General features: G+C 45.4%; 1 protein-coding gene across 2 annotated transcripts in view; it reads right to left on the bottom strand.

Annotated features, from left to right (window-relative positions):
• Nucleotides 1-13,902, bottom strand: part of CAMK1D (calcium/calmodulin dependent protein kinase ID) — a 392,490-nt gene that overhangs the window by 205,084 nt on the left and 173,504 nt on the right. The window lies entirely within an intron of this gene.

Below are 13,902 nucleotides of genomic sequence, written 5' to 3'. Positions count from 1 at the left end.
CATGCAGAGGGAAGTGACATGCAAGTTGGTCTCTAAAACAAGATAATATTATCCCTTGAATTAAAGTGAATTATTGGCATTCTAAAGAGGAATATCAACATTATTGGTGATTTCAGACCTTTACATCTACTGAGAAATCCTGGAGAATAAGAAAAATCCTGATTTTCAAAATGAGAGAAAAGGGTGGATTCCAGAAAAAGGACAGATGATGCCTGAATCCTCCTCCTAGCAATATTCTAGGAAGATTATGACATGGAAATTTTATAAACATTCAGAAAACACTGAGGCGAGGTCACTGAGCCACCCCAACTTCCTGGCCTGTCTGGGTAGAGTGATGGGGTTGACAGATCAGAAAAATGCCACAGACAGACTGTATTTTCATCAGAGCCAAGCAATCAACCAAGACTTTTCCATATATTCTTTTGGTAAAGAAGAGATAAATAGGCTTTTTTAAAAGCCTATGATGCAGATGTATAGCTGGCAGCACATTCAGAACCAGAGAGAACACCCAAGTAGGCAAGACTGGTGTTCTCTGTGGCTCTTCCTCCATAAGGGTGTTGCTGTCGTTCAGGCGCTTAGTTGTATCTGACTCTTTGCGACCCCATGGACTGTAGCACGCTAGGCTCCTCTGTCCTCCCCTACCTCCTAGAGTTTGCTCAGATTCATGTCCATTGAGTCAGTGACGCTATCTAACCATTGTATCCTCTGCTACCCTCTCTCCTGTTGCCTTCAATCTTTCCCAGCATCGAGTCTTTTCCAAATGAGTCAGCTCTTCGCATGAGGCAGCCAAAGTATTGGAGCTTCAGCTTCCGCATCAGTCCTTCCAATGAATGTTTGGGGTTGATTTCCTTTAGGATTGACTGGTTTGATCTCCTTGCAGTCTCAGAGACTCTCAGAGCCTTCTCTAGCATCATGGTTTAAAAGCATCAATTCTTAGGCATTCAGCCTTCTTTATGGTCCAACTCTCACATCCAAACATCACTACTGGAAAAACTATAGCTTTGACTACACAGACCTTTGTCAGCAAAGTGAGGTCTCTGCTTTTTAACACGTTGTCTAGGTTCCAAGAGGATTTCTAGGTTCACCATAAGGGAAATGCAAATGATAACAGGTAAATGCTAATTATTCAGCGTCTACTTTAGCAAGGAAGTCATCCACCACCACTGGCATTTGGCAGAGACTCAAAACAGGCAGAGAGGTGGGAAAGTTTGTGGTGGAAAAAGGGAAGGTTTCAGAAATGCCTGGACTGGGGGCTGTCAGCATGGAGAAGCTACAAACAAACTACAGTGGGGCATCCTCTGGTTGGTTTGGGAAACATATCGGGCTTCCTCAGGCTGCTCCTAAGATGAATACTAGGGAAGTATCAGCGATTGGTTAAGTCCTGCTCATTTAGGACAAACTGCCACAGAGGTTACTGTGTGGTTCCCTGGACTGGTTACTTCAGAGGTCAAAATTCTCATGTTTTATGTGGTCTGGCCACGTTCTGCTCCCTTCCCACATCCTCTCTGTGACCAAAGTGGGGAGAACAGATAAACTGTTCAGGTAAGTTTACTTCAAAGTGGCTTGAAGAAATTTTAGAAAGTAGAGAAAACAAACCTGGAAGAGGGCATGGCAATCCACTCCACTATTCCTGCCCGGAGAATCCCCATGGACAGAGGAGCCTGGGGGGCATGAGGTCGCAAAGAGTCGGACACGACTGAACGACTAAGCACAGCACAGCACAGAGAAAACAAAAGCAACTGATTAGCCCCAAATTCAGAGGCAATCAAATTAAAAAATCAATTAAATATCTTCCGCAAGGAAAATCAAGGGCATACAGAATGACGAAATTTACGTGTACTATAACAGGTAGCTAAAACAATTGCCAGCAGAGTCGGTTTATATGCAGCTTATCAATGCACGAGTTAGAACAAATGGCTGATTCATCCACGGTTAGTTCTGCAAACTTGAACAAGTCACTTGATCTCTATCAGCCGTAATTTCTTATCATCTGTAAAACAAACAGGCTGAATTAAAATCTCTCAAGTCCTTTATGGCTATAAAATTTTATGGTTCTATGATTCTGGTCACTTGGAGAGTTCTTTTATTCTACATGCGGCAGCTTTATGTCTGCCCCGTTAGATATATTAATTCATTAGGAGCTGAATTGGATAAACAAAACAAATTACACCCATGTTTTGTAAAAGTGCATTCATTCCACAACAATTTCAGAATAGTAACTATGGATAAAGCACTCTCCTAGGAGCCATGGGAGAAACAAAGAGACCAGACAGAGACCCAGCACTAAGGGACTACAGTTGAGAAGTGAAAATATGCTCAGAATTAACTCTAAATAGACAAAGTATTCAGTGCCCTAAACTGATACAGAAAGTGCTCCAGAAAAATGACCAATACTCTGGACGCTCTGGACCCTTGAAGGCTGCAAACAGAATGATTAGCTAGTGTCTTATTTTTTCATACATATTGTCATTTGCATATCGTGACCGGCAAACAATTTTTGTTTGCTTTTAAGTTTCATTTGGTCTCACTCCTTTCCCCCTCAACTTTGGGGTTTGGCACATCAGAGCTATACTAGCTGGTCCCTTCTGCAAAGGGCATTTAAAAGGAGGGTTTAGGACTTCCTTGGTGGCACACTGGGTAAGAATCCATCCGACAATGCAGGGGACACAGGTTCGATCTCTGGTCCAGGAGGATTCCACATGCCACGGGGCAACTAAGCCTGTGTGGCACAACTACTGAGCCTGCACGCTGCAAATACTGAAGTCCGCGTGCCTAGAGCCTGTGCTCTGCAGTAAGAGAAGCCCCCGCAACGAGAAGCCCAGGCACTGCAGCCAAAAGTATTCCCCACTCAGCAACTAGAGAAAGTCTGCACAAAGCGATGAATACTCAGCACAGTCAACAATAAAAATTTTTTTTTAATTTTTAAATAAATAAAGGAGGTTTATGCCAGAATGTTGGCATCCCTACATGTGACAAGATGTTCTGGCCAGAGAAAGCCCAGTCTCAGAAAATACTAAATAACTTCATTAAAGGGGCAATGAAATGTTCCCATGAAGCTGATTTTCTTCAAAGTCCGGTTCCTAGGAAGTGGTAAATACTGACAATTATCATTTCCTGCTCCCCTCCACACCTGTCTAAAGCTACTGAAGTGTGGGGTGGGGGTGGGGTAGATTTTTTAAAGATACAGTTTCATAACGTTAGAATGCCTTATGTCTTCATTGGCAAGAGAGGGGTTCTGGAAGATTTTCACTTGCCCCTTCCTGGCTAGGAAGCCTGCTCCTTAATGTCTGCAGCTCTGTGGCGGCCATCCAAAGATGCTCTGATTTTCCCTAATTTAAGAGAAACAGGCAAATCACAAAATAAAAAGTGCTCTCTGCCCAGGAAGTACAGCCGCTGCCTGCAGGCTTGCCTGTCAAACTGCCTCTGGCCACAAGGCAGTAAACAAGTCAGTCTCTCCAACATACCAAACAATTCTGGGTTACATGTTACAGTCTGTTACCAATGAAAAAATAAACGGATACAAAAAAAGGCACTTTAAATTGACACAACTCTCTCAAGTCCAATGCAGAGCATACATTACTTTCTTGAATAGCAGCTGAGAACTGCACAAAGGCTGTCTGGGTTTTGTTTTTGTTTTTGGAGGGGGGAGGGTTGCGGGAGGGATGTCCAGGTCAATGGAAGGGCTTTCTTTTGCTAGCTTATCTTCCTCTCCAGGGTGGCAGGCAGCCCTGAGCAGGTGCACTGCTGCAGGGAGAGACAGATGAGGGAGAGACAGATGAGAGCAGGAAACAGGAAGTTCTTACAGACCAGTGGCTCCTGGTTTGTCAATTACCAAAAAACAGGCACCCAAACACTGACTCAATATTTACTAAACCTGATAAGGGTTTTGGAGGTCCCGCCTGATGCTGACTCTATTGACTACAAATCCCCAAACAATTAGCAGGCACTTTTGGAGAGCAGGGCTTCTCTTGGTTTTCCTGCAAATTCTCCTGGGTGTGCCTCCTTACTTACATTCTGGGACTAAAAGCCCTCGAGGATGCTGCTAAGTCTGCAGTCAGAGTGTCTAATCATTATTCTTAACAAGTTCACCCTCTTCATATGGCCAGACCAGCTACGGGATGCTCCCCACCCAGTCACAATGGCACACATTTGGCAAGGTGTTACCCACAAACGAGATACAAAGGGACAAAGAGCAGCTGCGGTCCCCAGAGGCCCCGACAACTGCAATAGGTACTGAACCGCCCAAGTTTTTTCCCACCCTCCTGGGAATATTCACTTCAGAATTGCTATTCTAAACTAACTTATTTCCACAAGACACAGATGTGACCTCCTCTACTTAATATTCATGTTCTCCCACAAAGCTTGCATGTAAACATATCCTTTAGAAACAACAACAGAGTCACTGTTTAAAAGAGCTTGAAGGCAAAAATCTTCATTAACTCATCCTTTCTACAGCACAGACATTCCTTCATCTAGAGAAAAAAAAAATCTGCAGAGATGCTAATGCAAACCCAAATATTTATTCTTGAGCATAGAAAAAGAAAAGGAGGGTGAACATGTTTTTCTAAAATGATATGCAAAGATGAGCCATTTTTTTTTACAGAAGCCATTTCACCTGAGCATTCCTGTGGAGCCCTGCCTGCTCTGTCTTTCCTGCTGTGTTGGTTATTCTGGTCCAAGGATTCTCAATCCTGGCCCCACATTAAAGGAGATCTGGATTTTTGTTTGACCATTTTATAAAAACTTGAAGTATAGTTCATTTACAAGGCTGTGTAAGTTTCAGGTATACAGCAAAGTGATTCAGTTACATATATATACATTATACATATATAGATCTATTCTTTTTCAGATGGGAGGTTCATTTTTTAAATTTATTTTTAATCGAAGGATAATTGCTTTACGATACTGTGTTGGTTTCTGCCATACATCAACGTGAATCTGCCACAGGTATACATATGTCCCCTCCCTCTGGAACCTCTCTCCACCTCCCTTCTCCTCCCACCCCTCTAGGGTGTTACAGAGCCCCGGTTTGAGTTCCCTGAGTCATACTGCAAATTCTTGTCCGCTATCTATTTTATGTATGGTAATGTATGTTCCCATGTTACGCTCTCTATACACCCCACCCTCTCCTTCCTCCTCCCTCACGGTGTCCATAAGTCTGTTCTCAGCGTCTGTGTCTGCTTTATTGCCCTGCAATAATTTCATCAGTATCACCTTTCTAGATTCCATATATATGCATTAATATGCAATATTTGTTTTTCTCTTTCTGACTTACTTCATTCTGTATAATAGGCTCTAGATTTTTAAATATTCATGTCCAGACCCCAGTCTAGACCCCAAAGATTCTGATTTAATTGATCTGGAATAGGCCCCAGTGGTTTTAATACACAGCCAGAATTCAGGACCACAGGCTAAAATCAAAGGTGGTAAGTCACTGCGATCCATCACCTAACCCTAAATAAACGTGGACAATGAGAAAGTGAGTACATTCCTAGCTCCGAATCTCCCAGAATTTTATATATGGGATATTATTAGAGGGACTCCAAACTGTTGTTTGTGCTGGCTTATTTTGGAAATCAGAGCATATTTTAGGAAAGCGACTGTGGGCTGGCTAGTTCCCAGTTGTTGCTTATTAGCTTTAGGTTGTGTACCATCACACCTTTCCCAACTCTGCTGAGAAGCCTGTTTCCCTTTGAAAGGAAAGGAAACCATGAAATCAGAGCCTGCTACTCAGAGATCATTTTCAACTAGACAATTAACAGAGGAGAAAAGTGAAGCCAAGAGTGGATACAATGAAAATCACTAACAGAAAGATGCCCCAAGCGACAGGGAACCAAGACCACAGTCTAATTTTCTGGTAGAAAATGGGGTGAAGGCCAGCCTCTGTGCTTCTGAGACTCCTGTTTCCTATCAGTAAGAGAATCCCCAGAGAACAGCTCTGCTCACAAGATGCTCTTAGCCAGAGTCCGGCAAGTTCTCACCTGTCAGCAACAGAAGCAGAAAAACAAGTAGGAAAGGGAGCTCTTCAGAAGTCTTGCTTTTATTTTTTACTTAAAAGGCTGTTATTTCTTTTGAAATATACCTTTCCTGTGTGTTTTATAATGTTAACTTTATTTATTTTGTGTAATGATTTTCACAATAGATTTAGTTGGCTGGAAAAGGAGTACATCAAGGCTGTATATTGTCACCCTGCTTATTTAACTTATATGCAGAGTACATCATGAGAAACGCTGGACTGGAAGAAACACAAGCTGGAATCAAGACTGCCGGGAGAAATATGAATAACCTCAGATATGCAGATGACACCACCCTTATGGCAGAAAGTGAAGAGGAACTCAAAAGCCTCTTGATGAAAGTGAAAGTGGAGAGTGAAAAAGTTGCCTTAAAGCTCAACATTCAGAAAACGAAGACCATGACATCCAGTCCCACCACTTCATGGGAAATAGATGGGGAAACAGTGGAAACAGTGTCAGACTTTATTTTTCTGGGCTCCAAAATCACTACAGATGGTGACTGCAGCCATGAAATTAAAAGACGCTTACTCCTTGGAAGGAAAGTTATGACCAACCTAGATAGCATATTCAAAAGCAGAGACATTACTTTGCCAACAAAGGTTCGTCTAGTCAAGGCTATGGTTTTTCCTGTGATCATGTATGGATGTGAGAGTTGGACTGTGAAGAAGGCTGAGTGCCGAGAATTGATGCTTTTGAACTGTGGTGTTGGAGAAGACTCTTGAGAGTCCCTTGGACTGCAAGGAGATCCAAGCAGTCCATTCTAAAGGAGATCAGTCCTGGGTGTTCATTGGAAGGACTGATGCTAAAGCTGAAACTCCAGTACTTTGGCCACCTCATGAGGTGAGTTGACTCATTGGAAAAGACTGATGCTGGGAGGGATTAGGGGCGGGAGGAGAAGGGGACGACAGAGGATGGGATGGCTGGATGACATCACCAACTCGATGGACGTGAGTTTGAGTGAACTCCGGGAGTTGGTGATGGACAGGGAGGCCTGGTGTGCTGCAATTCATGGGGTCGCAGAGTCGGACACGACTGAGCGACTGAACTGAACTGAACTGAACTGATACATGTATACAGAGTAGCCACTCAGTTAATGTTTCAGGAACAACTGAATTGAAAGCTCTTATTTGTTCAGTCACTAAGTCATGTCTGACTCATGTACACATAAAGAACTGCCTACTGTGTGAGGCTCAGAGTACATTTTTTAAGCAACAAGAGGGTAGATAATGCCCTTTGGTGGTCAGCAATGGACTAGTACTTCAAAGGACAGAAATACCGTTGCTTGATCCACAGTAGATTTCAATGGTCATAAGGGATCGGTGACTCCACCTTAGGGAGTCGAAAAGGTGAAGGAGGGGATGAAACGCCTTTCCCACCAGATGTGCACATGTCTCTTGAATCAACAGTGTTGCTCCCTTTCATGTTCTGGTACGGACACGTCTGGGGCTTTCCAGGAGGCGCTAGTGGTAAAGAACCCACCTGCCAATACAGGAGACACGGGTTCGATCCCTGTGTCAGGAAGATCCCCTGGAGAAGGAAATGGTAACCCACTCCGGTATACTTGCCTGGAAAACCCCATGGAGAGAGGAGCGTGGTGGGCTACAGTCCATGGGGTCACAGAGACAGACACAATGGAGCCCGCGCATGCGCGTGCACATGTCTTTGGAAAACCAGGAAGAAATTGGTGGAGATAAAAACCAAATCTTGCCTGAAAAGTGTGGTTGTGTTTTGCTGTCCACCCCCTGGAGCGTGCATGGTGCCCTCCAGAGACAGGAAGTGGGGTCGCAGGAGGGGCCAAAGGAAGACAGAAGGGGAACTGACTCTTTCTCTCTTGGCCTGGGTGCTAATGCCCAGCATTTGCCTTCCACCTGTTGAGTGACAGATGATGGAAGCAAGCTGAGAACGAGGAAGGCAGATCCCCAGACAGACCCACACGGACTAGACAGAACCCCTGGGCTCTGGAGACGAAACTGCTGTGCATCCCTTGGAGGACAGAGCATCTTGATTCATAGAAGTCTCCCTGTTTGACCTTTGTAATACCCTAGCACTGGGTAGTCTCAGAAGTGCCACAGGGAACCTGAGGAAGAGACACCAGGGAAGGCTGTTTGTCTGTGTCTGAGCCTGGGTGTAAAGGGACAGAAACAGGTGGTCACACTCCTCAGAAGGAAACGCAGAGAAGGTGACTCTTGGGGCTGCAGGGGAGGCTGGGAGTCAGCTCCCTCTCTTCAGGGTCTTTTCTTGGAACTAGCTTTGGGAGCAGGGACCTTGGCAAAATCCCTCTTTGTTTTAAGAGGCTGAAAGAAGCCGATGGTGGTTTACCTGCTGCGGCTATCACCAGTGAAAACGCACTGGGCATGCTTTAGAGCACTGCTCCCTAACCTTTTTGGCACCTGGCACTGGTTTCATGGGAGACAAACATTCTATGGACTGGGGTGGGGGGTGATTTGGGGAGGATTCAAGCGCATGTATCGTGCACGTTGTAATAATAAAACCATTTGTACAGGAAGCAATATGATACCCAAAAAGGCTTAGATTCTAAAGAGATCTAGATTTTAATCTCAGTTTTAGGCAGCTACTGAAACTTTCTGAGTCTCAGTTTCTGCATCAGTCAAATGGAGATTCAATACCTGGCTGATGGTACTGCTGTAAAGTCTGGAGACAAATGTGCATGGGAACAGGTATATGAGTGCCCAGCAGTGGACATGCTGCCACCATCATCATTATCCCACCTCCATCCTCCTCCTCCACACCATCCTCCTCACCATTACCATCATCTTCATCCCCATCCTCCTCCTCACCTTCATCAGCACCATCCTTCTGGTCATAACCATCATCATCCCCACCATCCTCGTTCTCAACAGCCTCCTCCTCCTGCTCGGCCTCCTCCGCCTCACCACCACCACCATCATTATCATCTCCAAGTCCTTTCATATGCATGGCTTACTTCTTGAACAACAGCCTCTAGGCTTCTGCTGAAGGAAATTCAATTTCTTCTTCCTGACATGTTACTCATTCTTAATACTCCCTTAAAATTTATTGCCACTTTTCCAAATAAGAGCAATATACCTGGTAGAAGCCTCTTCCTTCTGATAGCTTTTTATTTACTGGCATAAATCTTATGGTTCAGCATCAGTTTAAGAATCTACACTCACAAGGTATCAACAAGAACCTGAGCTAAGTCGAGCTCAGCTTTCTGCTCTCCACAAACGGAGAGACAAAAAGGGAAACAGGTGTTCCCAGGAGGACAGACATTGTTTCCACGGAAATCACACAGTCACCATGCCCGAGTGCTGACAGCTACTCTGCCATCATAACGTTCTGATTATCCTAAATCTAGTTAGTACAATCACACTCATGCAGTCTCTGGAAAAATAAAAACAAATAGGAGATGTTACCTAAATGAGAAATCCCAAAGCATGGAGTATATCAGGAACATGGAGGTATTCAGAATGACTGACAACTATTGACAATGTCAGATAAAAATCTAAGAGTCCTACTGGGAAACAGCATCGTCTTTGAACTTAACAAAAAGCACAACGCCCTCACAGAATGCTAGCCACTCAAATAATAAATATACGTAAATGGATGTCAGCTGTCAAATTTCTATAGGTAAAATAATAATAGCCATTGCTTCTCTTTCTCCTCTGGCCATTCCTGTGGCTACTGGTGGAACCTTCCCAAGCACTCTTGCATCCTCCCTAGGCTGGTACCCAGGTAAGCAGACACAGTATCCCATGGCTCTTGTTTTCCTCTCCAGTGGGGCCTAAATGATACAGTCATTTCGTTATGATTTACATTCTATTTTTCAAGTACAAAGTGAAATTTGAGCTGGCTAACAAGCCGTGTTTGAACAGTAAGGCTTCTGCATACAAAGTACATTTTCCACCATCATCTGAACCAGGGTTCTCAGAGGGCTTAATCTGCAGCTAATTCAACACTTGTGGAGTCACTAGCTTTGCATACTGAACACTGTGACCTGGGAGGCAAGTGGCTGGCCCCAGAAGGCTCCAGTCTCTCTTTGACACTATATATAGAGAACTAAACCTTCAGGATCCCCTCCCTGAGGAATTCTAGCTCAGCCCAAAGACCCTCTGTGGTTTCACAGGACAACTTTGCCTCCATAAAAAAGGTGGGATCCCTGGATTCTCTGCTCAAGGAAAAAAACTCCCAAGGGAGACACAGGAGAAAAAGCTTAGCGTGGACACCTTTCTAAATGACCCCACCATCTGAGCAAAAAGATGCCATCTATAAACCAGGAGAACAAGGCTGGTTCTTTTCCTGAGCGTCAAAGAATTGATGCTTCCGAACTGTGGTGCTGGAGAACACTCTTGAGAGTCCCATGAACAGCAGAGATATCAAATCAGCCAATCTTGAAGGAAATAAACCCTGAATATGTTTTGGAAGGACTGATGCTGAAGCTGAAGCTCCAATACTTTGGCCACCTGATACAAAGAGCTGACTCACGAGAAAAGACCCTGATGCTGGGAAAGATTGAGGGAAAGAGGAGAAGGGGGTGACTGAGGATGAGATGGTTGGATGGTATCAGCAACTTAATGGACATGAGTTTGAGCAAGCTCTGGGAGACACTGAAGGACAGGGAAGCCTGGCGTGCTGCAGTTCATGGGGGGTCACAGAGAGTTGGACATGACTGAGCAAACTGAACTGAAATGATGAACCAGGAAGCAGTTCCCAGCCTTCAGAACTCTTGAGAAATAAATTTCTGTCATTTATAAGCCACCCACCTCTGGTATTTTGTTACAACAGCTGAATGGACTAAGCCATCTGAGAATTTTAACAAGGTAGCATTGGTCAACAGGGTTTGAAAAATTAAAGGGAATCTACACTTTGAAAAGCCTATGATGTCTGGCAACTCAAATTAATTGGAGCTCTTTGGGAAAAGAGCATCAGTAGCACGGTTGGGCTGAAGCTGTGCTGTAAAGAGCTGCTAAGTGAGTTGAAGGAGGAAGTATAGCAGTCGAAGGAGGTAGGAACATGATTTAAAGTCTAGTCGGGGAAGAGGGCAAGAAGAAGGAAAGAAAAAAAAATGAGAAAAAAGGGGGGCATTCTGCAACCACTGGGAGTGATAGGGTGAACTCACTGTTCCAGAAGTCAGACCTTCAGAGGAGAAATCCTCCCGCTCTGTGTTGACAATAGTACTAAGCGTTGGCTTCCTTTGTTGTTTAGTTGTTACTTCGTGTCTGACTCTTTGTGACCCCAGGGACTGTACCGTTATGGAGCTAAACAGAAAGATGTGCTCACAAAGGGATTTGCCTCCCAAGTGTTAATGTTCTAACGTGTGTGTGCTCAGTGGTGTCCGGCTCTTTGTGACCCCATGGCTTGTAACCCACCAGGCTCCTCTGTCCATGGAATTCTCCAGGCAAGAATACTGGCGTGGGTAGCCGTTTCTTCACAATCTTCCTGACTCAGGGACTGAACTCTCGTTTCTGCGTCTCCTGCACTGGCAGGTGGATTCTTTACTGCTGCGCCGCTAGAGAAGCCTAACGTTCTAGACGATACCCCTAATATTCAACCCAAGACAGGGATGCCACCTAAACTGCTACTCTGCCATCTTTTCAGGCCACCCCCCAGGGTCTGTGTCAAGGGGATCTGTCCTGGAGGGGCCCTGCCAGGATTAAACACACACACACACACACACACAACAACCAACATACCAGACATCCACAGTGAGGGAATCGGGGCTGGATGTATGGAATTACAATTCAAACCAACCCCCTCAACTGGAGGGAAGCACTGGTTTTAAAGAAACAGCCACATTATCCCTTGCTCTGCAGCAAGGAGACTCACTAGAAAGAACATCTAATGTTGAGTAACAACTTCTTTCTGGAATTTTACTTTTATACCTAGAAAAAATTACATACTAATGTATAACAACTCGACATTGAGGAAAATTCTGTGGCTACTTGAACCGATGGGCTTATCCCTCCAACAGTACCTTTCCTGGGTGGTCAGCTCCTCAGCGGCCTCCACAGGGGCAACTGCAAAATGACCCGCGTCCCTCAAACCCACTCTGATGTCCAGGACAGTATGAGACAAGCCACCTCTCCCTTTGTTTCTAGAATGCTGCAGAAAGGTACAGAGAGAGGGGTCAAACAGGGCAAGCAGGCACAGGACCGGAGCCTGGTGCTCAGCACGTCTCCCTCTCCTAAGCCACATGGGGAAGGTGGGCGGGTCTCTCAGACTATGACCCCTCCATAGCAGCACTTTCCATATTTCCCTAATCATTCCGCAGTCTGGAGCTGGCTTCTTCCTACTGCGCTTCTGAGAAGTAGTATCGTCAATCTGTTGCCAAGAAGCTGGCACATAGGACAGGGTCCTCAAACACCCCCGAAACAGGAAGGAAATATTCCCAGAGGTTCATCTTTAACCCAGACTCTGAGTTCCTTTGCAGCAAATTGCAGGGAACCAGAGGCAGCTGTAGGCTGGACCCGAGAGCAATCACAGCAGCCTGCAGCATCACTGCATCAGCACCCAGGAGGGGGAGGCAGAAAGAACAGCACAGATAACTGAAACCACCAGGGGAATTTCTGGAACCGGATCCCATATCTCACACTGGAATGTGGCCAGGGTACCAGGGCAGAACCTTCAGTCTCTGTAAACATACCACAGCACCTTTCAAAATGAGGAAAAACTGACCTTCCTGGAGGTCCAGGGTTAAGACCCTGTGCAAGGGGCATGACTGGGGAAGATCCTGCATGCCACATGGGATTTAAAAAAAAAAAAAAAAAAAAGCTACCTTTCCGATGAGTAGGAGTCATTTTCTTGCATTCTCCCAAGGGATGCTCTACGAGAGAACCAGCGTGGTGTGTGGATAGAGTTCTGGAGGAGGAGGCCAGAAACCATCGCTCTGGCTGCACACTCACATGAGCCTGTTCTGTGACCTTGGGCCACTCGCTTGACCTCTCTGACCTGTTGTTCCATCTGGACCAAAACCTCTAAGGTCCTCTTCCAGTTCTAATGCTCAGTGACTGCCATGTTAGGGGAAGAAGACAGCAAGAGAAACAAATAGTATCTGCTTTCACAGCTTAAGAGAAACAGTAAAGCTGATGTATTCCTGACAACTGCAATCACACCGGGCATCAGCACCATGGTATGGCCTCCGCTGGATGAGGGAGCCGCCTCCCTGTGGCTGGCAGTGCGTCCTCCGCCAGCAGGGCCTCCGTGGGCTCCAACAGGGAGGCCGTACACATGTGATGTGGCTTCTGGGAAGGCACCTTCTCCCGTTTCCACTGTCCAGCCAGACTGTCCCTCATACATGTAACGATGTAAACAGCAAACATTGAGCTCACACAACGTGCCAGACACTGTTATAAGCACTCTGTATGCATCAGTTCTTTAATCTCCATAACAACAATGTGAGGTAAGGACCAACATCTTCCTGATGATGGAGGCACAAAGTTGAAATCGTTTGCCCAAGCTCATTCAGCTTCTAGGGCTTCTCCGGTAGCTCAGTGGTAAAGAATCCGCCTGCCAATGCAGGAGACGCGGGTTCGATCCTTGTGTTGGGAAGATTCGATCCCTTGGAGAGGGAACCAGCAACCCACTACAGTATTCTTGCCTGGGAAATCTCATGGACAGAGGAGATTGGCAGGCTACAGTGCACAGGGTGGGAAAGAATTGGACACGACTTAGCGACCAAACAACCACCACCACCACAGCTTCTAAGTGGGGTAGTAAGGTGAAAACTCAGGCTGATTCTGAGGTCTTCACTAATGTTTTATACTGTCCCTCTAATGGCAGTGTAAAACAGAGATAACTTCCTTTCACTATTAATGAGCACCCCTATGCAGTGGGCTGCGGTCAACATCAAGAGTATGTGGCCCTGTTTTAACAACATGGGAACACCAGACAGAGCAAATCATAATGGGAA

This window comes from Bos grunniens, chromosome 13, assembly GCF_055505025.1.
Source record: "Bos grunniens cultivar Pamir isolate PY7600 chromosome 13, Bosgru_T2T1.0, whole genome shotgun sequence".
NCBI lineage: Eukaryota > Metazoa > Chordata > Mammalia > Artiodactyla > Bovidae > Bos > Bos grunniens.
The sequence above is the reverse complement of the archived record's forward strand: the minus strand, read 5'-3'. Positions and strand labels throughout refer to the sequence as shown.